Source organism: Hesperophylax consimilis, chromosome 4 (genome assembly GCF_061612785.1).
Source record: "Hesperophylax consimilis isolate HC1 chromosome 4, BYU_Hcon_1.0, whole genome shotgun sequence".
Lineage (NCBI taxonomy): Eukaryota > Metazoa > Arthropoda > Insecta > Trichoptera > Limnephilidae > Hesperophylax > Hesperophylax consimilis.
The window spans coordinates 6,857,703-6,884,647 of NC_142839.1; the positions used below are offsets into that span (position 1 = coordinate 6,857,703).

A 26,945-nucleotide genomic window follows, 5' to 3' on the forward strand; every position below is an offset into this window, starting at 1 on the left:
GCACAAAGTACCGCATGAAAATACCCGGTACTGTTACTGGGTACGATAAATACGCCTCTCCTCTACTACACATGGGATAAAAATTATTATTATTTCATCATGTCGCGATTTGTTTCGTCATTCTATCTATGGTCATTCGTCATTCGTCTTTCTCTCATTTCGATTTTCGATGCTTTCGGTGGCTTCGGTGCTGCAATCTGCAATAGTGGAGTTTGGTCACACTTGTTATTCATTGTTCTCTTATTAGCATTTCTTTTAGATTGTAAATGTGTCACAACGTTTGAGTATTGAGTAACTAGTTAGCTGCCGACAGACGGGGTTCCAGATTTCTGGAAATACTTATTGTGAGTACAACTTTATGTTATTCATACCTTTACTTGTCCTACACTGCTGGGTAGCCATTTTTTAACGAATAATCCAGATAATATTATTTAAATTATAAATGAAATGTAGCTGTGCACTATCCCGTGTCGGCGAGAGATATTATATATCCATGCATTGGCGGTACGTGTATCTTAAATAGGGTGTGGCACACAGGGCCGGCCTCGAGTCAAACATCGTCTGGGGCTAGTAAAAACTAGTATTATCAGCGCCTTAGCTGTTTGTCACCTTTACAAATCAGCGACGGAGCGAACTGCTCCAATTGCGCCTACACAGGGCCGGCCCTGCGAGTACCCACCTATATCGTATACAGGGTGCAGGATCGGCCATGTGTGCCTGGCGCTAGTAAAAACATAAAGGGCGCTGTATTAGATATTATCGGCTCCGGAGTGAAACATTACCAGATATTGTAATAAAATTGCATAATTTTCAGTATTTATTAAATATTTTCATCAGGATCGGGATGCCTTTAAAACAAATAATGTTGTTAATTTTCTTTATAATAATTATTTTTTTTGTTGATCAGAAATGTATTTTTCGAATGAAGTAAATCTAATCAGTTTGTAAATAACGCTTTCTTGAAAATGGAAAAAGAAAACATTGAAAAATCACCAAATTTAAATTTACTTGTCAAGATTAAAGGAATTTTAACAAGTGAAATACGCATTTCAAATATAGAATAAAAATAAATGAGGCAGGTACCTACTTTATCACTTATATGAATTCTTGACACAATCAGTTATGATTTTGAAAATGACACTTAAATTCAAATCAAATCCGAGTTCTTGAACCAGAGTTACGAGTATCCAGTGATTTGTCAGTAAACCTTAAACACGGGAAACAAAACAAACTCAATTTTCACAAAACATGGTTCAAGACAATCTATTGTCTCTGATGTTATTCCGAGAAACTTCAAAATGCATCAAAATAATCAGATTATTTTTCAATCGATTGGATTCCAAGAACTGAAAAATTATAAATTTAAATCTGATTGATAACACTGTCCTCGTATTTTCTATGCGACCGAAATATTTGTCACTTTACCTAATCTAAATAAGTACCTAAGATAACATACTTAACTATGTAGTCAGATGGGTCGCTGTTGTCGATTTGTTAATACTATTAAATCTTTATCATATTATCGTCGTAAGAGTGTTCTACTCTTTACTGATCCTTTTACATAGGTTAATTACATGATCACAGTATTTTTAGAGACTCCTACATTTGAATTTCACTTTAGTTTTCGGAAAGAATTAATGTAAATCTTGGATATATTAATTATTTTTGTGTTTAATTCCTAGAACTGCATTTAATTTTTAATTTAATTTTTACACTACTTCCGATTTTGTTGTCCGGGTTAAATCTTCCCCAAAGGAAAAACTTAACCCTTCCACACACTTTTCCACAAATCATCATCTAGTCAATCAACACTATGTAAGTGCATTATATAAGAAAAATAAATACAAAACAATACAAGAACAACACGTCAACTCACCAGAGATCAAATGGGAAAATAATTCACCGCCTCCAGATATTTTCATATCAGAGGGTTCGGCTCGGTAGAACTTCTAACAGGGCCTATAAATCCTACTGATCCCTCAACATAAATATTGAAAAAATCTTTTGTTATCCTACATGTATTCAAAATGACCGACTTTTGCATCTTTATATATAATTTTTTTGATAGATCTAATACGCCTAAATTTTTAATGAGAGAGCTAGGTATAATGCCAGTAGCCGAAATAACGATTACGAGAATGGTAATATTTTTATAGTCTGAGAATGCCAAATTCTTTTTTTATTTCATTTCCTAAATCTGTGTATTTTCTTATTTTTTCACTAACAGATTTTAGATTTTTATATTATCATTAAGTTCTGATTACAGTTCGGCTTACAGTTTGAAAATGGCCTTGGAAGCCGAAAAAGATGTAACAATATTATTATTTGATTTATATTATATTAAAAAAGGGAAATCTTGGAAGCGGAAATTAACCCACTTCCCGGCATCCGATCGAGCTGAAAATCAGCAGATAGACTCGTTGTAGATTTGTTCTTTATATAATTGGAAAAAATCGAATATTTCTTAAAATATAACAATGTATTCTATCAACTTGGTAGCACACTAGAAATTAGATGACATTACAGTTACATCAGTTTACACTAAATAAATGTCGGTTCTACCCCCTGGACACACCGATCCCTAGACTCCTACCCAACCCCCACACGTTTTACCTTCCCAGAACTTCCTCCCCTTCCTTTCTTTAAAAAATAACCTACACACAGCATCCGAAAAGATGACATATGCCCGAGGGAAATTACTTAATTTAATGTTAAAAAATGTATTGTAGTAAAAAAAACTTAGATTTTTATGGGTTGATTTTTCTTTATTTCCTGCATTGCGTATTTTTATTATTATAGTGTAATTGATACATTCAACCAAAAAAAAAATTGTCATTTATTCTTATTTTATTTTATTTGGAAAACCAAGAGAAATAATATTCTATAATGTATGGTAAAATGTATACAATTACGCAGCCAATAAAAAGGTTTTTACAGATGTATCCTAATTTAGTGGATATAAAAGAGAAAATAGTAACATTAGCCTACGGGGATAGGATGGTGGGAGGGAGGGGAATGGGAAGGATCTAGTCTGCACAACACACTTGTGTGGTGTCCGGTGTCCGATGTCCGGACACCACAGTGGATATCTATTAGCCTACGGGGATAGGATGGTGGGAGGGAGGGGAATGGGAAGGATCTAGTCTGCACAACACACTTGTGTGGTGTCCGGTGTCCGATGTCCGGACACCACAGTGGATATCTATTAGCCTACGGGGATAGGATGGTGGGAGGGAGGGGAATGGGAAGGATCTAGTCTGCACAACACACTTGTGTGGTGTCCGGTGTCCGATGTCCGGACACCACAGTGGATATCTATTAGCCTACGGGGATAGGATGGTGGGAGGGAGGGGAATGGGAAGGATCTAGTCTGCACAACACACTTGTGTGGTGTCCGGTGTCCGATGTCCGGACACCACAGTGGATATCTATTAGCCTACGGGGATAGGATGGTGGGAGGGAGGGGAATGGGAAGGATCTAGTCTGCACAACATTTGGTGTCCGGTGTCCGATGTCCGGACACCACAGTGGATATCTATGATCTACTACTACATCATATTTGGTGTCGATTTTGTGATGTAACCTTTTTTGGTTGAGCTTTCGTTTTCGAGTAAATAAGGTCCGATGTTGTTTTATCAAATTAAAAAAAAATTCTATTGTCGAAGAAAGCAAACACTTTGTGGCTTGACATTATACAAAATGAAAAAGTTTATTGTTTTAAACCACTTTATTTTAATATATACGTCGACCGGTTTCGGTCGTTCCCAACCTTCTTCAGGACAATATATATATTTAAACTTTTTTTTAAATTTATAGAAATATTCTATCGCTACGGGGTTATGTTTTATGAAGTGTTTATTATATTTTCAAATACGAACGTGAAGGTGCGTCGAAACATAGACGTTAATAATATTTTTTAACTCTAATAGTTTCAGCCATAAAGTCGCCGAAAAAAATAGTTTTTTCTTCTTAATTCTCGAATCCCATTTGAATGTTTGAATGGTGGTATATTCATTTCCGTTGGCACTGTATATATTATCTCAGAGATATTTATAAATAATACGGTAGGTACCTACCTACGCAGCGGCAAGGCCGACGCCAGCTGCTAAAAGTCTGATATTTATGTACTGTGTGAGAAATAATTATAAGAAAATATCCAACACACCCAACGGCCCATGAAATGGGGATTCACTTAAATTGTCTCGCGGATTCGATTGGGCATTCAGTATTTCTAAGAATCTGCGATTTGCTGAAAAGATTACGCTTATAATTGTTTTTATCTGTGTAATAAATAAAAGACGTCGAACAATGCTGTACGTCACTTTTTGGTGAAGTCAGTTGTTTAAAATTCTACCAACTTACTGACCTACTGCAGGTTAAAAAACGCCCTGTGGTAGATTCCACACAGCCTTCTTCGGGCGAAGTCTTCCATTACATATTGTACAGATTTATTATTGCAAAAACAATGACATTACTAAAAGGAATTATTATTACCAATCCACAAAACATATTCATAAGAAAAAACAGGAAATCTTCGTGTAATAAAAAGCGGCAGAAACTCTCTAACGGTAAACCCTGACAATTTTTCGGCCAACGCAACTTTATCCAACTCGCATCTGCATTTATGTTCCGTGCTAAAATATGTATTATAATTTTGATGAATTCCCCCAAATGTTTCGAAATGACGGGAAACACCGGAATATCAATAATAATAAATTTAAATAAGTTAATAGCAGTCACGTAATTATTAAACAATTAAGTAAACATTACCATTTATTGTGGGGAAAACAGATTTGAATGTAACCCACAGAATAGAGAATTTATTGTCACAATTATTTTCTCAGTAAATCGGTTTAACCGGTAATAAATCAGTTTAGACATCATAAAAGTTTTAACTACTCTGGGATAAATACAATCATGTAAATAAGTAATAAGCACCATAATAAAAAAACTAAAATTCTTAAGTAAATTTCATTTGCTTTCGTTTTTATTAAAGCACTAAATAAATAAATCGTGAAATAATCGCAATTCATAAAATTAAACAAATGGATTGAAATCGCGACCGCCGGATTTGTGGCCGAGGATCGTTACCAATCAATCACGAAGGTCGTATTTTATTTTATTTAATTTATTTTCAAGCCCAGGTGGACATTTCATAGATTTTAAAAACAGAATATACATTGTGATTGAAAATTTTTAAGCATGAAATAATGTTAAACTGATAAACAGAATATTTTTACGATATTAGTAAAACATATAACAGTATCATAAAATAAAATAGAAACTAGAACTGTACTGCATATGCATAAGACAAGTCACTAAAACTGCATTACCAACGCTATTATAATTTGTAGGATTCAAAAAAGTGCTGGTATAAATTACGCTTAATCTATAAATGGAATCATTAAATATGTATGTATATAAATAGTACTCCCAAACTTGTTGCTTAGATCATGCATCTTATTGGTTAGTGAGTGTGTCTGAAGGTAGTGGGGAAGGAAAGAAGACTGGGAAGAATAAGGTGGAGTAGTACCTGGCTATTAAGAACTGGTCACCAAACACGGCTAAAGTCATTTCAAGCAACGTTTCAATACTAATGGTGGTCTTACACTAGTGCTATCCTCAGAGTATCTTCCTCTCTTGAACGTGCCACAAGTATACTATATGTATATTATTTTAAATGAATAAATTGTGAAATAACACTTCATTAAATAATATTTACTTGCGCACGCCGTGGCCAAATTTCCATGACCTTTTATTTGCTAGTCCCTTTGACCACGGAGGCCGTCTAATATTGTCTTTATCCATACTTTGTTATTAAAATCTGTATTATTAGTGGTATTTTTTATGTATAATCATCCTTTATATCCATAACCACCAACCACTGTTAGGCACTTGTGGTGTACATGTGGTGGTAGGATACATTCTCATCACTCTCTTATTTTGTTTAAATTAACGTAACAATACCCATAATATTATGTGGTTTATTCCCTTCTGTTTTTGTACAGTTCTTATATAAATCAAAGCCTAAATAGCCAGAGGGATGCCAAGGCTCTGTACACTGCTTCGTCCGCTCATATCACTGTGTTTCCATAGTAGCTTGTGCAGAATACAAGAAACGAAAACAAAGAGCGATGGATAAGACAATCAAAATATATAATTAGACAGCTTCTCGGAAACGTGAAGAGAAGGTTATCTCAAATATTCATGAACGCATTATGAAATGGGTCAAATTAGACATAATGAGAATTTAAATCAACCCCATGTATGTATTGCAGAAGAATGTTACATTTTGTCTTGTGTTCCTAGTCGGCACATGAAATGTTGTAATATAAAATGTTGACTGTTAACGTGTGCATATAAAATACTTTGACTTAAATATTTCAAGAGTGTTAATAAATAGCAATAGTTTTCGCGATGAACCTACGCCAAACAGGAACTTTATTATTTTACATTAAATTTAGATATGAAGGATTGGAGTCCATATTGACCTTACACGTCCTCTGCTCTTTTTCGGGTATTTTTATTATATGTTTAAAATAGGTAACCTACAATGGCATTTATGTTTTCTTTAGAAACGTTGTATTTTACAGGGTAATTAATAATAATGTTACTTGCGACAGCTTGCACAGGAATATACATTACTGAGTGTAATTAGCATTCCAGGAAGAGGATTAATAGTTTTTGGTAACTAAATAGAAATGGTTCTTGAGAATGTGCGTCATCGTAATTAGGAAGAGTCCATTTTGAATACTTAACAGAAGAAATAATAATAAAAAAGTATTATTATTATTTAAACTAGTATGAATTTAAATAAATCATACGCGCAACGAATTTACATACTGTCTACACATAATAAATTTAAGAAATGCCTTTTTTATTTACGGATATAAAAAGTTATATTAACATAATATTTTGGCTTGTTTTTGTATATCATAGCTCTCAGTAATTACAGAATCCGTTTTTCCGTTCTGTATTGTTTTTTATATCGATTTACGTGTTTATCTTATCTTTTATCAATATCTTTTTTCCTTATTGGTAATTAATCACGTGTCACTGTTCTCGTACACGCTAATCTCCGAAACCGCCCAACCGATTTCAATGAAATATTGTGAATATGTATGGTTGGTTCAAGCTTGAAATATAGGATGGTTTTGGACCCGATATATGGCGCCGTTGTCAAGATCTGACAGTAAATTTAAACGAAAGTTTTTATTTGTATTTTTTTAGAATTCTCATCCAAAAATAAATACAACCACAAATGTTAACTTCCCTACATAGAAGGCGGTCTGTGGCAGGACAACGTATTATATTATAAAATGCATTCCAAATGGTTGAGTTAAAAAGTAAGTTAAAAGAAATATAAACATTTCACTTTCATTACTTAAAAGTAGACAAAATATACTTGTTTACTACCTCTCCTTAACTACATGTTACTTACATAAGTACATTATTTAGCTCGCTGATCTTACAGAGCTTACAGATCTTAGAGCAAACCGTTTTTTCTTAAATATATACATACATTATATTTACTGATGTCAGGCGATTGTATCGTGGCCGGACTGGCAGGAGGACCAGTTACACCTATTGTTTCTATGTGTCTGCAGACACATCTGCCCTGATGATGGATATCTACTGCAATGCTGTCCGAAACGTTGGCTAAAGAAGGAGTTAGCTCAACACGGCATAACACCCCAAAAACAAATAACAAAAATACCTTTGGCCGTGAAAATCCTAAATCATATTTCTATCGGTTTTAGATCCAAAGTTGTAAATTGGTATTACCTTCGAAATTTAAAGCAATCTGGAAAAGTTCCCTCTCTATAATACAGTGATTAATTAGTTTTGATATTGGAGGAACTAGTAGTTCGGACAGACAGTTTTACAATATATTGTATCGTACTTGCATTTCGTTTACGAGATTTAATAATTCTCTTTATTTCATGGGCTGAAGATAAAGTGATTAATTGCTATTGTTCGCTAGTTAGTGTGTGGGCTTATTTTATCAGCTATGGAGGACCCAATGTTGCAAAAATAGTCGTTGAAATGTTTGCACATATCATCTTTATTTTACTGTTTATTTGCAGATAGCAGCGTAATGTTTGTAAATTATTATTATGATGTGAATGACTACGAATTTGTATGCGTTTCATGTGACTTACATTTATAATATCTACACAAACTGCATAAATATGTTTTCTAAGACTCTATAGCACCAAACGGACCAGAGATCAAATGGGAAAATAATTCACCGACTCCAGATTAGGTATTTTAATATGATGTTTACATATTCGCGTTTATCACAAAACGCGAAATTATTTGAAGCGACCGAAAAAAAACTTCCTGTCCGGTGGTGAGTTTCTGGAAAGAAAACGGTCCTGCTGGAGGGAGTTTTTTCAACAATCAAAATATAGAAAAAAATAAATGCCACCTCGTAGAGTATAAAAAAATAAAAATAAAATCCTTAGAAACTAGCACGAAAAAACAAATACTAAGCTATTTAGAAGGAAAAAATAAAAACAATTTTGCAGAAATCGCCAACCATCGAAATCGGAGCAGATTTTTGTTTTTACTTAATAAAAATCAGATTCACTTACCACAATTTTAATGAAGCCAAGGGGGGAAGAACGACTTTTTATACACACTAACATATACGTATTATTATTTACACTTATACTATTGTATTTTCATTATAAAAATTAAACATAGGTATACAATGTATATGCAGTCAATAATTACGATAAAAATAACACTATTCTAATTATTATGTACACTATCTTAGGAATAAAATTGTCTTCACTAACTAATACTGCTTTTTCGTATGGTAGTCTTCGAAACATGGATATACGTAAAATGCAAGATTGCAGTCGGTGCACATATATTTCGTGTCACTTCTTTTTTGAGCTCGAACTGCTGTATGTCTACACACATGGCATTGTCGTTGAGTTCAGTTTCTAACGGGAATATTTGCTCTTATACCTGAGTTAGTTGAATCGAATTCATGAATAATGGGCGTAAACTTACCCTGATCCCATTTACGATGATCAACTTTTCTCTTTTTGGATGTTGAACAACTAGGGAAAGTTTCATCCCCATCAGATTCGTCGGATGAGCTATCTGAATGTATTGGCAAATCATAAAGATCCTCGTAAACATCTTCATCTTCACTTTCGATTAAAATGTCAGCAATGTCTTGTTCATTCAAAGGGTTAACCATTTTTTTATAAAAGTAAAATATATAAATTGAACTAGTTATCAATACGAATCACAAAGTCAAATCACAGTAAAACACTGTCCAAATTATGAATAACCTAAAATAATAAAATGTCAATGATAATAACACTTTGTAGTCGGGCGTTTCAAACAATAGACTCTAGCCTATAGCGGATGTTTTTCGCGATTAGCACAAAAATATATCCTCATCCCTTTCGTTAGTATCTGAAGAAATTTTTGAAGGGTAAAAGAAAATATCAATTAAATAAATTCCACTAAAAACACGTCTGTTTTGTAACTCTGTATATCATAACTAAAGCACGTGTATATTAGCGCCACTCTATCTTCACAAGTAACGAGTACCGGGAATAAATCCAATTGCTAAACAATTTTTGTGTTATCTCTCATTCAGGAAATGATTATTGTCATAACATCCTCGGGATTATCTCATAAAAGTAAAGGTCCAATGAATTTATAAGACGCCATAAAAATATAATAGGTACTCATATTCCCAGTTCAACTAACAAACAATCTTTGAAATTTAACACGATAAAATTGCCTAATTATTACGCGCAATCTCTCATTGAGCTGCGCAAAAGTATGTGTGTATATAAAAGAAACAACGGCTTATCTTTTTTTTGTTACATGTGTGTGTAGTTTGTAATGTCTTCAAGCGTTTAGATTAAATAGTCACGGGAAATAATGGGGTAACTTTACCTTCCTCGCCTTTGAAGTGGAGCCGGCGTAAAGGATATTTTTACCCGTCCCGCCGATAAACACCAGTCGGCCGCGAGGAAAAATACCATTCCCGCTCATAGTGTGTATACAGTATAACGAATAATATTTCAAATAGTTCATAACACTAAGATTCACTATTGAATTTTGTTCAAACTGTCAAAAACTGTATTCAAACTGAAAACAAACACTGTCGGTACAATATATGTAATAAATATTCACATTCAAACACGTGAGGTAATTTTTAATGCAAGATGATTAGGTTATTCAGTGTAAAAACAAACAAAAACCACAAATTTCACTTCACAAAAGACGTCACTCGCAATAAAAATGTTGTTTACCACCAACTGCCAGACGGTGACGTCACGGAATATTTTAATTGTGAATAACTCCGTTGGTAATGTACCTAAATCGATAAAAACTTTTGCAAGTTATGACAAATTGTCCCTAGATAGCAGTAACTATCGGTTTTCCGGAAGAAATTCAATAGTTAATTAATTTTAGGCGCAACCGTACGGGTACGGTCATACTCCTTACGAGGATTTTTTTTCTCACCGTACCTGTACGGTCATACCACCGGACAGGTTAAGACGATTCCTAATTTTTAATAATAGGGTAGTTTTTTTGCGATGGAAAATAATATATTAATTTCAAAATGATTCTTAGTACGATTCCATCCGCGTTTTTAGTTTACAAAATGAAAGATAAAACAAAGGGTAATGCAAACATAACTAACAATTATTATTAACAACTAAGCAACTTTTAAAATACAATGAAGTTTTCATAAAACCTTGTGATGCGAATGATGCATATTGATTAATCTGTATAACGAATTGATGTAGGTACATTATGAATACCTGTGTTGATTTTTAATTTTTCATACCAAACGAATAATAATACAAATAAGGTTCGAACCTACTTCCAATTGTGAAGAAATACAGCATATTTGAATTTTCCTAGTGGAGGTTTGAAATCTCCTCACATTTCTCATTATTCCGTCAAATCATGATTTAATAGAAAAAATAATGAAAATATTTCATCCACACGGACATAAACACCTGGACATTACAACTATTTATGTATCGGGCCGATTGCATCTTTCCCAAAAAATACGTACATAACCCTACAATCTTAAGATTCTTTATGGAACGCCCTCGAGGTGATTTTTCACAAAAACGGCACTATAGAAATTATCAATTTATGTTATTAATAACCTTACAATAAAATATATTAACATACTGGTAGCTTCTTTGGTTGGTAGAAAATATCATAATTAAACAATTAGCAAAGTTTGACAATTAGCAAAGAATAGTTGAGTAATCCCAGTTCCCAGTTCTAATCATATTAGGTAGTACGTAATACAATATACCACGGGAATAATATCTCGTTTGTCAAGTAAATCGAGATATTTTTGACGGTTCCATGATAACTCAACACAGTGACAATTCAACACACTTTTAAAAAGTGATGTAAAGTCATTTTAAACGATGAATTTTTGTTTTAACCTAACCTAACCTACTTAACCCAGTTAATAATTTTTTTGTTTCATCACTTTCCATGACTATATAACATTTTTAAATGTGATGAATTATCATTGTGATGATTTATCCGGTCACCATTTTTGACGTTCTCGGAGTTAGGAATCGATTTCGTTTTCGAGTGAATTCTGACCAATGGCGTGACGGCTGTGGTTTCGAATGATTTTCAAAACTATTGTCTCGGACTGGGTGATGATTTTTGACAGAATCGATTCCTTGTTCGATGACGTTTCAAAACCATTGTCTCGTACTGTGCGATGATTTCTGACAGAATCGATTTATCCATGATAATTAATCGAAATATTTCGATGATCAAAAAGATCGAGTAAATCATCGATTGTGCTCATCGCTAATACGAAGTAGAATTAAAGTCGATGTAACGTAGTTTTTTAACAGTAACATTGTGGAATACAGGAGTGAATGGTGGAAAAAGTCGGAGGCTCCCCAGAAAGACATTAGCAATATCGAATCCTAGTAATGTATAATTATGAATGATATTACACTTTGATGGTAATTTAAGTGCATTATAACGACGGCCGGCATAGTCCAGTGGTAACGCATTGGACTGCCATTCCGAAGGTCGCGGGTTCGAACCCGGCGTGCGCAAATAAATTTTATTTGATTAATTTGGTTATTTCACAATTAATTAATTAAAATAATATATAGTATATTTGCGGCACGTTCCAGAGTGGAAGATACTACCAGTATCGCCCTGGTGTAAGACCACCATTCAGAATTGAAACGTTGCTCCAAATGGCTTTAGCCGTGTTTAGTGACTAGATCTGAATAGCCAGGTACTTCCCCACCTTCCTTTTTCCCTTCCCCACTTACCTTCAGCCTCACAACATCCCCCAATTGGGGATGCCATAGTCTCACTGGCTCCAGACGGGAGCAGTTGGGACTCTTGTGAGGTATTCGCTATAACAAGCTTGTGCTAACGCTAACAAGACACGTCACCAAAAACATTCTTTTGGTGAGATACGATTTTTTAGCACATGGGGGAAATCCCGAATTCAGGAATGTACTCGTTCTTGAATTTTTGTCTAATTATTATCAATATGTATTAAATTCAATTAATAAAATCGGGTATCTTTGATTAAGAACCCAGACTATCTACAGTAAAATGTATTAAAAAAAGTTGTTGGAGTAATGGGAGAATGTTTTCTCTCTTATATCATCGTCCGAAATTTTTTTAAAAAAAACTTTGTATTTTTAGAAGAGCGTCTGTGGTGGGCGTGATTTTGATATTTATACAAATCTACAGTTTTATTCCGAGAATGATGAAATTTTGCACACTTGACCTCAAAAACAGGTCACTTTCTACATCTGATTTTGAAAAACTCTGCATAAATCCCGGGCGACAACGTGGAATATAGAGCAATTCGTGATGTCGACCCTGGTGGTAGTTGTTCGGTACTAACAAATTATAGAATACAATATATTATATTTTAACAATATATTAACATTCCACGAGGTATGGGCTGTCGATGAAGTTGTTTATTATTTTAAACGCTGTTACTGTAAATAATAAAAAAAACATATTTGATACCTATTTAACACCTTTGACATACTATTTAACACCTTTGACATACTATTTAACACCTTTGACATGCTAATTAACACCTTTGAAATATTATTTAACACCCTTGTAACACCTTTTTTAACATACTATTTAACAACTTTGACATCATATTTAATACCTTTGACATACTATTTAACACCTTTGACATGCTAATTAACACCTTTGAAATATTATTTAACACTTTTGATATACTATTTAACAACTTTGACATCATATTTAACACCTTTGACATACTATTTAACTCCTTTGACATATGTACTTTTTTTTAGATAAATTGAAAAAACTTTATTGAATATTTATTGAACTGCCATTTAATTAAGATGACTTTTTTCGACTAATCAAGCCAACGTTATTATCCAAGTCAATGTGCGAATAATACGACATATTTTATAAGTGCTCAGTATGTAGAAATTTTGTATTATTTTTTAAAGACTGTAATTATCTTATCTTACCGTACTGTACAGTTGTCAGTATCTCATTTTTGAGTTTTAGTAAGAGACGAAGCGATGCGGGATTGAGAAAGTATTCGAGAACGAAGAACTAATCAGTATGCTCTAGGAAATTTGCATGATAATTGGATGCTTTGTTATAATATGTCAATAAGGGCATCGAAAACGTATCTTTTTAGATGGATACACTGGACAGAATAATTATATTGTAACATGTAGCTCGTCTGCTCTATAAGGGATCAGCACAGTATCCAAAATAATAATTATATTGCAACATGTAGCTCGTCTGCTCTATAAGGCATCAGCACAGTATCCAAAATAATAATTATATTGCAACATGTAGCTCGTCTGCTCTATAAGGCATCAGCACAGCATCCAAAATACTTATTGCAATGCTTTTTTTTAAATTAATTTTATTTGAAAGAACATATAATTATGTTTGGGAAGACAACGAAATTACCATGGTTTTTTATTCCAAAATCATTATTTTGTTCTTGAATAGAACTAATTTTTTTATCTTACCTACAAACAATTTTTAATATCATACAAACTGACATGTCTTGTGTTAAAAATATGGAGTATGTAATATTTCATTCATGTCTTATTTCAAACAAAATGGCGTGTCTCCATATTATTGAATTTAATTCATAAAACTATCTTCAATTTATTATCTAAATTGAAAAATGTATATAAAGCAAGAGTACATCATGTTTTCTTTAAGCCTAAAAGTATTTGTAAAAATCAGAAAAAATATTTTTAGTAAATTCATAAAATGCCGTCTACTGCAAAATCAATAAATCCGAGACACGCCCTTTAGAAAGATCAACAATGATTATATGTACCTACCGTATGCATTTTTATAAAGTTTGTCTTTAGAATATTAATAATCAAGTTTGTTAATGATTTGAAATTATTTCATTTCAGTTTAAAAATGTCAGACGATGTGGAAGAAGAAAAGACAGGTGATAAACTGCTGAATGAAATAGGTACCTACGCATTTTGTATTTAAAACGATTATAATATGTGTGTAGGTATATATTTAGGTAATTATTTCCCTAACTGCAGCACTTTTAGGCATAAATCATGGAGATTGCACTTCATTTTAACAATTACTACAAGAAACATCTAGTTACATGCACAGAATAGGTTAACAGGTTCTTAGCTTGGGTTAATTAAGTAATTTGTGCATATTTAGATTCAAACGAACACACAAGCAAGTGTCATTCAGTACAAAAGAAAGTTCAAAATAGTGGCAAAGGGATCCTTTTATACTATATCCTTTTAGTGCGCCCTACTGTCGAATTTAGCAGCCATCTCTGGTCCGGAGCCCCTAAATACCTGAAAAAAACCCTAGACTCTGTGCAAAAACGGGCGGTCCGTTTGATAGATTCCCCAATCTTAACAAACGGACTGCAATCTTTAGAGCACAGGCGTCAGGTAGGTATGCTGTCCTTGTTCTATCGGTATTACAATGGAAGATGCTCTGAGGAACTAGCGTCATTGATCCCTTCGGCACCGGTGCGTAGTCGGGATACACGCCAAACGCGCGTCCAACATTTGTACACGGTTGACATTTGTCACATGAGAACGGGTCGCTTCTACGATTCGTTCTTAAGTTCAACAGCTCGGCTGTGGAACGAACTGCCGGCCTCTGTGTTTCCTCCCTCCTACAACATGGGACTCTTCAAGACCCATGTTCACTCCTTCCTCTCCACAAAAAGACCCTCCACACAGCATCCCCAAAGATGACATAGGCCCTGAGGGGAATTATTTTCTTCAGGGCCTCCTGTGTAGAGTAAATTAAAAAAAAAAAAAAAATGCTGTAAATTTTAACTTGATTGAAAAAAAAAGTAATTATAATTCATATTTTACCATGTATCCTGATGAAAACTGTTGTTTCTTGTAGAAATTAAGTTGAAACGAAGTGTAATTTCTTTAATATGTGCCTATTAAAAGTGCGGCGGTTAGTGAAATATTTACCGATATTTTATTGAATTGAGTTTATCTGTTTTAAGTTTATTAAAAACAATAAAAACAACAAATTTTAATGAGTCCCAAAAAAACTTAAACATTACCATTTTTAGATGAGAAAATGTCAAATGAAGCAGAGATATCAATATCCAAACTGAAGATAAATGAGTATGATGGAAGAAAAAAACATTATTTACATAAAAGTCTTTATACTGCGTGTTCCACCGTCACGTCTAAACCAAAAAATCCTCCCTCTTCGGCCTCTTGGAGTTCCACCCTCACGACTCACCCAAACAATCCTTACACTGTGCCTTTCACCGTGAGATCTCAAACAAACAATCCTTATAAATACACTAGGAGAGGTACGGGTGGAGTGAAGACATCGGATGTAACATTGAAGATAAATGAGTACGATGGAAGAAAAGACCATTATTTACATAAAAGTCTTAATACTGCGTGTTCCACCGTCACGACTCAGCCAAACAATCCTTACGCTGTGCCTTCTACTGTGACATCTCAAACAAACAATCCTTACAAATACACGAGGAGGGGTGGACCTTACCATCACAAGGAAATGCAGCATGTTCATTACAATGCCAACGATCGTTACGAGAAGCCCAGATTTGGTTCCCATAATCAATATGGACGTGGAAGACAATCACAAGAGACCGGACTTGGTGTAAACAAATTACTGGAACTATCCAAAATGTACCCAGAGGGAATTCTCACAAATTTAAAATGTGATACCAGTCAATTGAACCATTTCCTAGAAAATGACTCAAAGCCAGATCAAATAGTCTTATTCGTAAAGTGTTTAGCTGCCCTCAGTTCCGGACACTTCGAGGCCGCTAAATCGAATGTTCTCATTGTCGTTTGCCAGTCCAAGTTCATCGGAGTTCTCCAGAAATACATCATGGGCCTACAGTATGCCGAGCTGGATGACAAAGTCACAAATAAGTTTTTCTGGGATAATACTGAAGATTTTTACATAAATATTTTGAAGTTTTCGGAGACTCTCATTGATTTGTCTCCGAGCACTGCAGTGAATACGTTAAGAATATTTTTTGACTCTATAAAATTATCTGTAGACGGTCTAAAGAATTATCAAAATGTCTCATTTAGTGAAACATTTTTAAATACTTTTAAACAAACCCAGACCAAATTGGCTCTCTGTGTTGAAGAGGAACGGATAAAAAGGGTAAATGCAATATTTATTTCATTACAAATTATTGCTCAATTTGATAATAATTTTTATATTTAGTTCAGAATATTGTGTGCTGTTCACTGATTACATTTATATTAATTTTTCAGTCTCAATCCGCCAATACGCCCGGTGAGTTGAAGGAAGAGCAACCTCCTGATGACTTCAGGGATATCCTCATCATGCCTACTAAAGAAGACCTGTTCTCTCCAGCAGTCTTCCTGCGTCCCAACATAGTGGACGGGACGTACAGCAGTGTGGAGCATTACTTGGACGTGCAGTTTCGCCTCATGAGGGAAGACTTCATAGCTCCCTTGAGAGAATCGGTAAAGGAATACATCCATGCCAGGAATAAAAAGTCGTATTCTGGAGCCAGGTAAATTATTATTTAAAGCAATACGCATGAGCTGTTTTGCGCTTCCTCTCCCTCTTTTGTCTCAAATAGACCGCATTTGTGTATCACAGATGCCATTACCTTCATACCTTATGATTACATTTTATCAGGCCTGACATCCACATCAAATCAGTCTTTCAACATTATGTTATCAGGGTGAAAAATAATCAAAGTTTTAATCCCCGAGGTTTATTACCACTTGAAAAATAGGTTTGACGTGTTTATGACAAAGGAGTTTTAAACTTGTTTATGGAAATTTCATATATATTTTTATAATCAGTTGGTTAGTGTGAGTTACTCTATTCGCTTCAATGCTGGGAACTGTCAACTTTCCTGTATTAGAAGTGTACCTGATAGCTGCGTTGTAACCTTTGCCTCGTAAAAGATGCTAGTAACAGAGGTTACATCACTTCAGCTCAGTGCTTAATTGTACAAACCACCAATTGGCAAATTGTTCAATCTCCATTTTAAAACTAAAAATACTCTACCAAAAATGATAATGTCACTTTACTGAGAATTAGAGGTGTGTTGGTTCAGCCAAGAGTTCTTGAACCCGAGTTCTTTGCCGGAAGCGGATCCCACTCCTTTTTCAAATCAACTACTCCCAGAGAACACGGACTCGGATCCAAATGCCCCTTCATATGTACCCAGCGCTCGGCAGTGTCGCTTCCCGGCACCCGCGTTCCCCCGCTTCCGTGTCACTTGAGTTTTGCGCTCAGTGAGAGGTGGCACGTCAGCCTTTGTTTATATAGCGGTCGATTCTGTTTATGGACTTTACGGTGAGTGAAAGTTTTGTTTATTGTTCAATAAAGTTGGAGTAATATGCGATTGTGGGTTTCTTTTTCGGTACCGATGAGTTAATTAGTTAAATAATAATTAATTTTTATTTAAGCAACAAATTATTTGAGGACTGTAAAACAAACTAATCTCCGATGACAGTAAATATTTGATTACTTTAAATGAGTTTCTTAACGCTTGGAAATATAATGCATGTAGCTTTGTTTTGTATAATTTAAAAATTTAAGTGCATAATTACGACTCCTGGTGCAGGTCCTGCTCCGGGACCGAGTTTGGGGCCGTAACCGTGCGTCCTGGCACCCGTACTGGCACGGTACTCAGTTCGTACCCAAGAACTCTGCACCCGGACTCACTTTTAGAACATGAGTTCTTTTAAAAGAATTATTATTACTAAGAATTATTTAAGCTGATGTAACCTTTACGAACATTTCATCTTAAACACCTATCATAATGTTTCCTTGAAAAAGAAAAAGCTTTGAGCGGAACATTTGCTGAATAAGAGTAGATGTTAAATTGAAGACACAACATCAACAACAATATCACGCATACTGTTTAATATGCTACCAAACAAACTGTTCCTTCCGATGTGGTGGTAAAAATAAGATCACCATCCACAATCATGCTCATATGGAGAAAGAATCGTATGTACCCACGCTTTCACATGTTATCCAAACAAAGTGGTAAAATTCTGGATCGCAATCCAAAAAAAACTGTTACAAACATAGGCACAAACATAATGCAAGTTATGCGCACTTAGTAGGTACTAGGTACCCATCGTATGGGATATTTGTGAGATGTTATAACCGAACCCAGTTTCGTGTTGTGATTAGCCTGTGGGAAATTTTGTTGGTTGTTTGGCGCTCGGCAGCACTTTTCAACTGGCCAATACCGGTTGTCAGATATACGATGTATATGCCTTGTTGTATTCATCATTTATGAGAAAGAGAGAAGTTACAACAGTCTTTCTTCATTTAATATATTAAAGTTTACTACTTCTGATCTATTAATTTGACAAATTTGATTTTGTTTAAGGTTTTACCAAAATGCTTGTTTGCTAAATTATCGTTTGAAGGCCGGCGCTCTAGTGGTAGAAGTTTGCTATGAAAGAAGAGGCAGGAATATGCAAAAGATTGGCAGTAGAATGATGAATTCAAAACGTTTTATGCATGGATCCCTCCTCTGCCTGACTCCAGATGATTTCAAAACCATATTTTTCTGCACAGTCCACGATAGAGATGACATCGCTTTCGGAAAGGTAAAAATTATTTGAATTAAATATATAAGCTTTTTTCACTACCGCAATATGAATGCCTTAAGCTTTTAGCTTTGAGCTCAGCACTTTGTCGTTTAAGCTTTGGCTTTTAGCTTTGAGTTTTAAGCTTTAGCTAGAGCTTTTGGCTTCGAGCTTTAAGCTTTAAGGAATTTAAAGTTTGAGTTGGAGCTCAGAGTTTTTCAAAATATCATGTGGACATTGACCTTCCTCTTGTTTTGCAGGTCAAGTTTGTAAAATTTCATCCATCTTGGAATAAGACTGTATTTGAAAAACCCAGTCGTTTGTCCGCCTGACCGCCCTCCCCCACCGATCGGATTGCATTCAAAGCACTCAATTATATTTTATAATTTATATTGACAATCCATTATTTTTCATTAAAAAAAATTAGAAACAGTAGAAAGAACAAATTAAAATTTTTCACAGTTTATTTTTTTAATGGTGATAGTATACAAAGTGTTCTGTCGCAGGCGATACTTTGCTGGATTGTACGATTTTTTAATGTATTATGTTCCCATACAGCACTTTAGAGTTCATTTTATTTAAAAATCTATTGTTGTCTTTTAACATTTAATGTTCATGCTGATTGAGTTATGTGCTCTTTGCAGATTGCTGTAGAAATGACTTGCCCACCTGTTGACGAAATGTTTGATAAAAGTTATTTGTTGGTGGAAAGTGAGACCTACTTTCCCCCCTACCTGCACGTACTGAAGGCTCTGCAGAACCCCAACATGACCAGAGAGTTTCCTTTTGAGGACTACATTGTCGGTGGGAAGGTATTGTTGTGTTTTTACAAATCAGTACCTACATTTCATAAATATCACCTAACACATGTAGATAGTCCTAAGCCAAAAGTGTCGATTTTCTAATTTTTTAAATGTCATTCTTATTTAATGGGTTATGCTTTATAATCGTAATAACAACGTGTTTTAATGGGACCATTAATTTTGTCCATCACAGAAATTTTACAAAATATCATTCAATACTTTTTTTTAATAGACATGAACATACAATAATATGAAAACATCATTTATGTATTGGCATTGGCAAACATTATACAGGTTGTTTCTATGGAATCTTGACTTACAAGAGATCAGAGACATGAATTCTTGAGATAGAAGCGTGATTTTATTATAATTACAACAGTATGACGTGATCTGACACCATTGCGCCATAAAAATATTGAATACCAAAGTTAGTTGAAATTCAGAACTTTTAAAATTTTCAGACTATTTAAAAAAAAGTAACTGTCATTATTTTTTAATCACAATTTTATTAATCATAAATAAAAATTTAATTATCAATGGAAAATTCATGTCTCTGTGATCAATAATCTCTTGCAAGTCAAGGTTTCACAAAAAAATCATAACTCGGAAACTACAAATAATCACGGAACATACATGGGGGTGATTTGGGTAGTCCTAGGAGGCTCTATCTCTGGACTTCCACTTGACACTATTTTTCGGGACACCCTGTATAAATGAAAATATAGCAAATAGTTTTCAAAATGATGAGTATGTAACAGTCATTAAAATTAGTGAGTTCAATTTGTTCAGTTGAAATAATTGTATTATTATGGTCACCAATTTTGATGCTTTGAACATAGAAATATTTAGGGAGGTAATGATTTATTTCTCTAAATTCAGCCGTTATCTGCATTTTGTTTATTGACGGACTTTATTTTATGAGAACTGTGTGTATGAAATTGTTTCAATTTATTTATTTTGTAAACTTTCAGTTTTTTTTATTTTTTATTTATGCAAAATTTATATTAAAAATGAAACAAGTTTACTATCATATTTATTAGGACAAGTACGTTGTTTTAGAGCTACATATCTCTTAAATAAAGAAGTTTTTTTTGCTTCCTTTTTATAGTTTTTATTTTATTTCTTTGTGTGTTTTTATATCACTCACATTGTTACATGTCACAATGTATATGAAATTGGAAGATTTGTTTAAAACCAATAAATGTATACCGGATAATGAAGGTGATTCCGAAAACACTGGACTTAGAAAAAGGACCAGGACCTCAGGACTCAACCTTGCCGGGGTTTTGCTCTACCACTTTGACTCTATCCCAATCGATGATATTTCCTAGACTTGTAGAAAAGTCAATAGATGTCTCACATTAAAATAAAAATTAACATATCTATCCAAGGCACTATATCTATTTATTTGAATTCAGTTCGAGTAGAATCTTGCAATCATACGTAAAGATAGCAGGCAATAAAAGTATGCATTAAGCAAATGAAGGTGAATATTTGTAGCTCTTAGTCGAAGTATGATACAGTTAAATACGACCAAAAGGGATGGGGTCGAATAAGCTCGGTGGTAGAGCAAAGCCCTGGCAAAGCTGAGGTCTTATGTTCAATTTCTAGATGCGACTGAATATTTTTCTGTTTCAAATTTTCCTTTGAGAGGCAATCATATTGTCTTCAATGATCGAATACTGGTATCTGTTTTTCCTATTTCATATTATCCGGGCCTCTTCAAGACCCGCATTAATAAACCCCTTCCTACTGCCTCTACCTTAACCTGCCTCACAACGCTGCCTAACCGGGTGGCGACATAGCTCTCTTGTCTTGCAGACAGGGGCGCTCTTGTGAGTTATCTCAATAAAAAAGTACTAAAATAAATATCGTTTTAGCCCTTTCCAGTAAAAAGCCATTTTTTCATATCTGCACTCGTGCCTTTCTTGCAGCGAGGAATTTTTAAAAATGTAATGGTGATCTGGGTGGGGTAGAGGGGAGAGTAATTTCGTCGGAATTGGATTGACATTGTGTAATATCTCAAAAAACAGTAACGCAATATTTTTTTTTAATGCAGATCGATTACCGAATAGTTTACTAGGAACTAAATTATACAGTTTATGATGTAAAAAGCAGCTTAGATATTGCACAAAACTCTCATTTGGAGCGGCAAGGTTAAATATAAACAACTACATCATTAGCATTAATTTATTACCATAATTATCAATCGGTTTCTATAAAATTATTTTCATTAATTTTTTTACTATTTCAGTCAAGCGGCACAGCTCCAAAATATACCAAAGACTTACAGCGATACATATTGCATGAAGAAAATGAGTATGAGGAACAGGAAAGCCTGATGGTGACCCTGACCGATGAGTCTACCTGGCCGACGCCACAAGTGCTGGGGTTGGACGAGAGCCAATATAATGCATATAAAATGGCTTTAACCACAGAATTTGTGACCATTCAAGGCCCACCCGGAACTGGAAAAACTTTTCTTGGACTTCAGATAGCCAAAACAATCTTGATAAATTTTTACTGTCAGAATACGTTTATGCTCGGCGTACGGAACTTTCGTCCGATTCTTGTTGTGTGTTTTACAAATCATGCTTTAGATCAATTTCTAGAGGGTTTACTGCCGGTCACTGAAGCTGTGGTGCGTATCGGGGGACAGTCGAAAAACAAAAAACTTGATCAATACAATTTGAACAAGTTGCGACGATACAACTCTCAGAATTATCATCTTAAGCAGCAATTACGACAAAATTCGCTGAAAATTGAAGCTCACCAGGCGTTATTGGAATCTCTCCAGAATTTCAATTGCGTTGTTGATGTAACCCATCATGAACTCACATTTATGGACTCAGACTTTAGAGTATATATTCAATTAAGAGATAGCCGTATCTCCCCAAATTTTTTTGAAAATTTTTTTTTGGGTAAAAGACCACCCCTCTTAAATTGGTTACTAATGACCGATCAGTTTTGTAAATATAATCAATATTATATAAAAATCTCTCAAAAATATGGATATGAATATTCTTATGAGACAAAAGAATTATTTACAAAATCTATAAACGATTTCTCTTTTAATACAAGGCTATTAGAGTATTCTTACCAACAGTTGGTGTTCGAAAAGGAGAGAATAGAGCATGACATAAATAATGAAAAGATGAATTGGAATTATGTGAAAATCTTAAGAACACATATACACCGTATTTTGTGCGAAGTTAACGAATTGAAGGTTTGTAGATTTTAACTATACATATTTTTATAAGAAAGGCCGACATTTAATGATTACCTATCTGTAGACATATATAGGTTAATATTTTTTAATTGTCAAATTCTTTGTTATGAAATATAAGTAAACATTCTCAAGCATACGTGCATAAAATTAAGTTTAGAAAGAATTATTTGTTCAAAAACCCATGCTGCGTGCTTAAATATATTGTTTTCTTGTAGATGCGACTGTTAAGGGGTAACAATGGATACTCAAAGGTAGCTTTTGGAGTAAACAGCAAAGCGCAGGCGTTCAATGCAGAGGAGAGATGGTCCCTCTATTGGAATTGGGTGGACATTTTGAAAGCGAAACTTCGTCGACAGCACTCTGATGCCGTGGTAAGTTGCAACTATAATTATATGTAAGGGTAAATCATTTACAGAGACCTTTGCTTGTGTAGTGGTGTACTGGATGGAAAAAAAGATTATTTACCTTTTTGAATGCATCTATTTATGTTTCACTTGTGTTTTCGGTAATGAGTGAATGTAAATCTTGAAATCGGAAATTAACCCACTTCCCGACATCCGATCGAGCTGAAACTCAGCAGATAGACTTGTTGATAGACAATGCATTCTATCGACTTTTAGCTAAATCACTTACACACAAATATATGCATATTTCTCTGAAATCGGATGACATTCCAGCAGTTAATATACGAAATAAATGTCAGTTCTACCCGATCGACATTTGGCGAGATTAGTAGAATTGTTAACTCCAGTTTCTGGGTAGGAAGGTTCAATCCCCAGTCAAACCAATTTTTTTTTTTAAGTTTTAAAATACGTTTTAAAAAATATTATTTTTAATTTTTTGAATATATTATATTATGAATGGCTCTTAACTGCTGTGAACTTTTAAAATGTCACATTTGCCCCGATGATGGACATTGTAATGCTGTCTGAAACGTTTGCTAAAGAAGGAAGAAGCCTAACACAGCATAATACCCCAAAAATTAATCACTATAATTTTAAAATGGTTTGACTGAGGATTGAACCTTCCTTTCCACGGACTCGAGTCAACCGTGCTAACAACTAAGCCAAATCCCGATTGGATAGGACCGACATTTTTTTCATTTATTAACTGCTGCAATGTCATCCAATTTCAGAGAAATGCGTGTATGTCCCCGTGATTGCTACCAACAGTTCATAAAAATGCATTTTCATTGACAACGAGTATATCTGCTGAGTTTCAGCTCGATCGGAGGTCAGGAAGAGAGTTAATTTCCACTTCCAAAAATTTGCATTCATTCATTCCTAAAATAAAATCGAAATTCAACTATGTAGGCCAGTGCAAAAAAGTTGGTCGCGATAGTAATTATTGTGGTAGTCCCAATTTATAAAATATATTTTATAGACTGGTCCACTGATGTAAAATACAAGTTTTCGACCTTGGCAGACCTGTGATAACTAATAATAAATATGTAAATTTGTCATGTAGTGCTAAATAGTTCTGAAACAAGTTGATCTTTGCTCTGAATTTGGGTATTCAACTGATTCTAGTGATTTATAAAATAAAAACATGACCAGTTAAAAGATTCATTTGAGTTTCTTTAGTACTGATTTAAGAATTTTAGTATCGATTTATTGTATTTACTTTTCAGAAAGAATATCAACAGCACAAAGTTGTGTTTGATGAACTGGCACAAGCCCTGGATTTAAGGACATTGACAAATGCCAAAGTGGTGGGGGTCACCACCTCCGGTGCTGCGCGCCTCCAGTCTTTGCTCCGGTCTCTCCGCTCCCCTATTGGTAATTATACTCTCATACCCTGAATAGCTTTAAGTCTTCACTAATAATAGTTTACTTGTAACTGAGTATGTTACTGGTAAAAGTAATGTACTCAGTTACAAGCTCCATTTGAAGACAGAAGACCCACACATACCTTCACATAAGCAATATAGAGATTGTCACTAACAGTCTTGTTTGTTTGTTTAAAGTGATTGTGGAGGAAGCAGCGGAAGTGATGGAGTCCCACGTCGTGGTGTCTCTCACCAAGGACTGTCAGCACCTCATCATGATAGGTATCCATCCAATACATTCTCTCTTAACCTAACCTCACCTTATTTGTTCAGCTCTGTCAACCAGCGTGTTACAGGTGATCATCAGCAACTGCGGCCTAAAACTGCCACGTACCAGATGGGAAAAAAATATAACCTGGACATTTCGCTGTTTGAGCGAATGGTTAAGAATGGCTCTCATTGCCACCGGCTGGTTGTGCAGCACCGCATGAGGCCAGAGATAGCCCGGCTGATTACTCCGGCTATATATGAAAACTTGAAGAACAATGCCAACGTGGAAGAATATCCTGATGTCAAGGGTGCAGTTAAAAACCTATTCTTCATTGATCACACATATCCAGAAACTCAGGTATTTTTATTTTCAACCTAGAGTATCTTTTGTTATGTACTTTTATGTAATAACTACCGCTGATCTGTGAAAAATCACAAGATATTATAATCTTTGTAAGATTGATAATTGCATGTTAGCTAAAAAGCTCAGACCAATCAATCAAGATTAACCGCTTGTGCGCTAGAATTTTTCCTATTGGCGATGTAAAATTTCATCTATTGAAAGCAAGCCTTGTCTATTGGCATTGTAATATATATTTTCTATTTGTGGGATTTTGTACCTTAAAAATGCTCCAATCGTACTAAAATATCCTAATATAATTCTGTCCTGCCGTTTTGATTTGCCAATATACTTTATCTGTGAACAAGTATGCGGCAATTGTGTAACCGTCTAACAGTCTTCTCTTTGTCATGTTACAGTATTGATTTCGGTTCATTGTGAGGGAAACTTAATTAGTTTTATGAAAATATAATGAAATTATCGAAGAAAGCAAACACTTTGTGGCTTGACATTATACAAAATGAATTTTTTTTTTTGTTTTAAACCACTTTATTTTATTACCTATATAATTTTATATGGTTTTTTTAAACTTTTAGTTTAAATTTTTATTGTCCTGAAGAAGGTTGAGATCAACCGAAACCGGTCGACGTATATAATAGTATATAAAAAACTTTTTCATTTTGTATATAATGAAATCTGAGGAAGTGATAACAATAACACTGTGAATCAATTCCTCAATCTTGGGTAATGGATATTTTTCTAAGTCCGTAATCATATTCAAACTTTGTTTATAATCCACGCAAATCCGAACGTCCCCATTTTTTTTTAGTGACTGGAACAATCGGAGAAGCAAACTCACCACTAGTCACTGGCGAAATGGAATTTAATTCCGATACGATTTTATCCTTAATCGCGAATGGTACCGGCCTTGCATTATAGAACATTGGGCCCGTGCCCCCGTTCACCGAGAACTGCACCTTAAACTTGTTGAATTTCCCCAGATTTCGGGAAAATATCTTCAGAAATTTGTTAAAAATCTTTCTATTTTTTTCTTCTCTGAAGAAACCGAATTGACGATGTTTCTGGACGGTGTGATCTCAAGCTCAAATAAGGTCATGAAATCCCTACCCACAATAAGGTCGGTTCCCCCAATTACGACAATAAAGGCTACTTGCCTTACCGCATTGTTTTATGTCACTGTAAAATCCACCATACCTACTACTCAGAAGCGATTTCTGTCGTACCCGGAAATTACGCGCCTGTCCGGTGACAATTCCACATTGCAAAAATGTTGCATGTAGGTATCTTCTGGCATCACGCAAATGGATGACCCAGAATCTATCATTGCACTAAAATTAATATCATTAATTTTAACCTGTGCCCGGATTGGGTTAACAAAAGCTACAATTAACTTATCCCC

At 34.5% G+C, this 26,945-nt stretch overlaps 1 protein-coding gene across 1 annotated transcript in view; it reads left to right on the plus strand.

The window, feature by feature from the left end:
• The first annotated feature begins 259 nt into the window (after positions 1 to 259).
• LOC149424115 (NFX1-type zinc finger-containing protein 1-like) overlaps positions 260 to 26,945 on the plus strand; it is a 157,035-nt gene continuing 130,349 nt past the window's right edge. The window contains exon 1 of the mRNA XM_089631036.1: positions 260 to 344. The gene's annotated coding sequence lies outside the window, so the exon portion shown is untranslated. The remainder of the gene's footprint in view (positions 345 to 26,945) is intronic.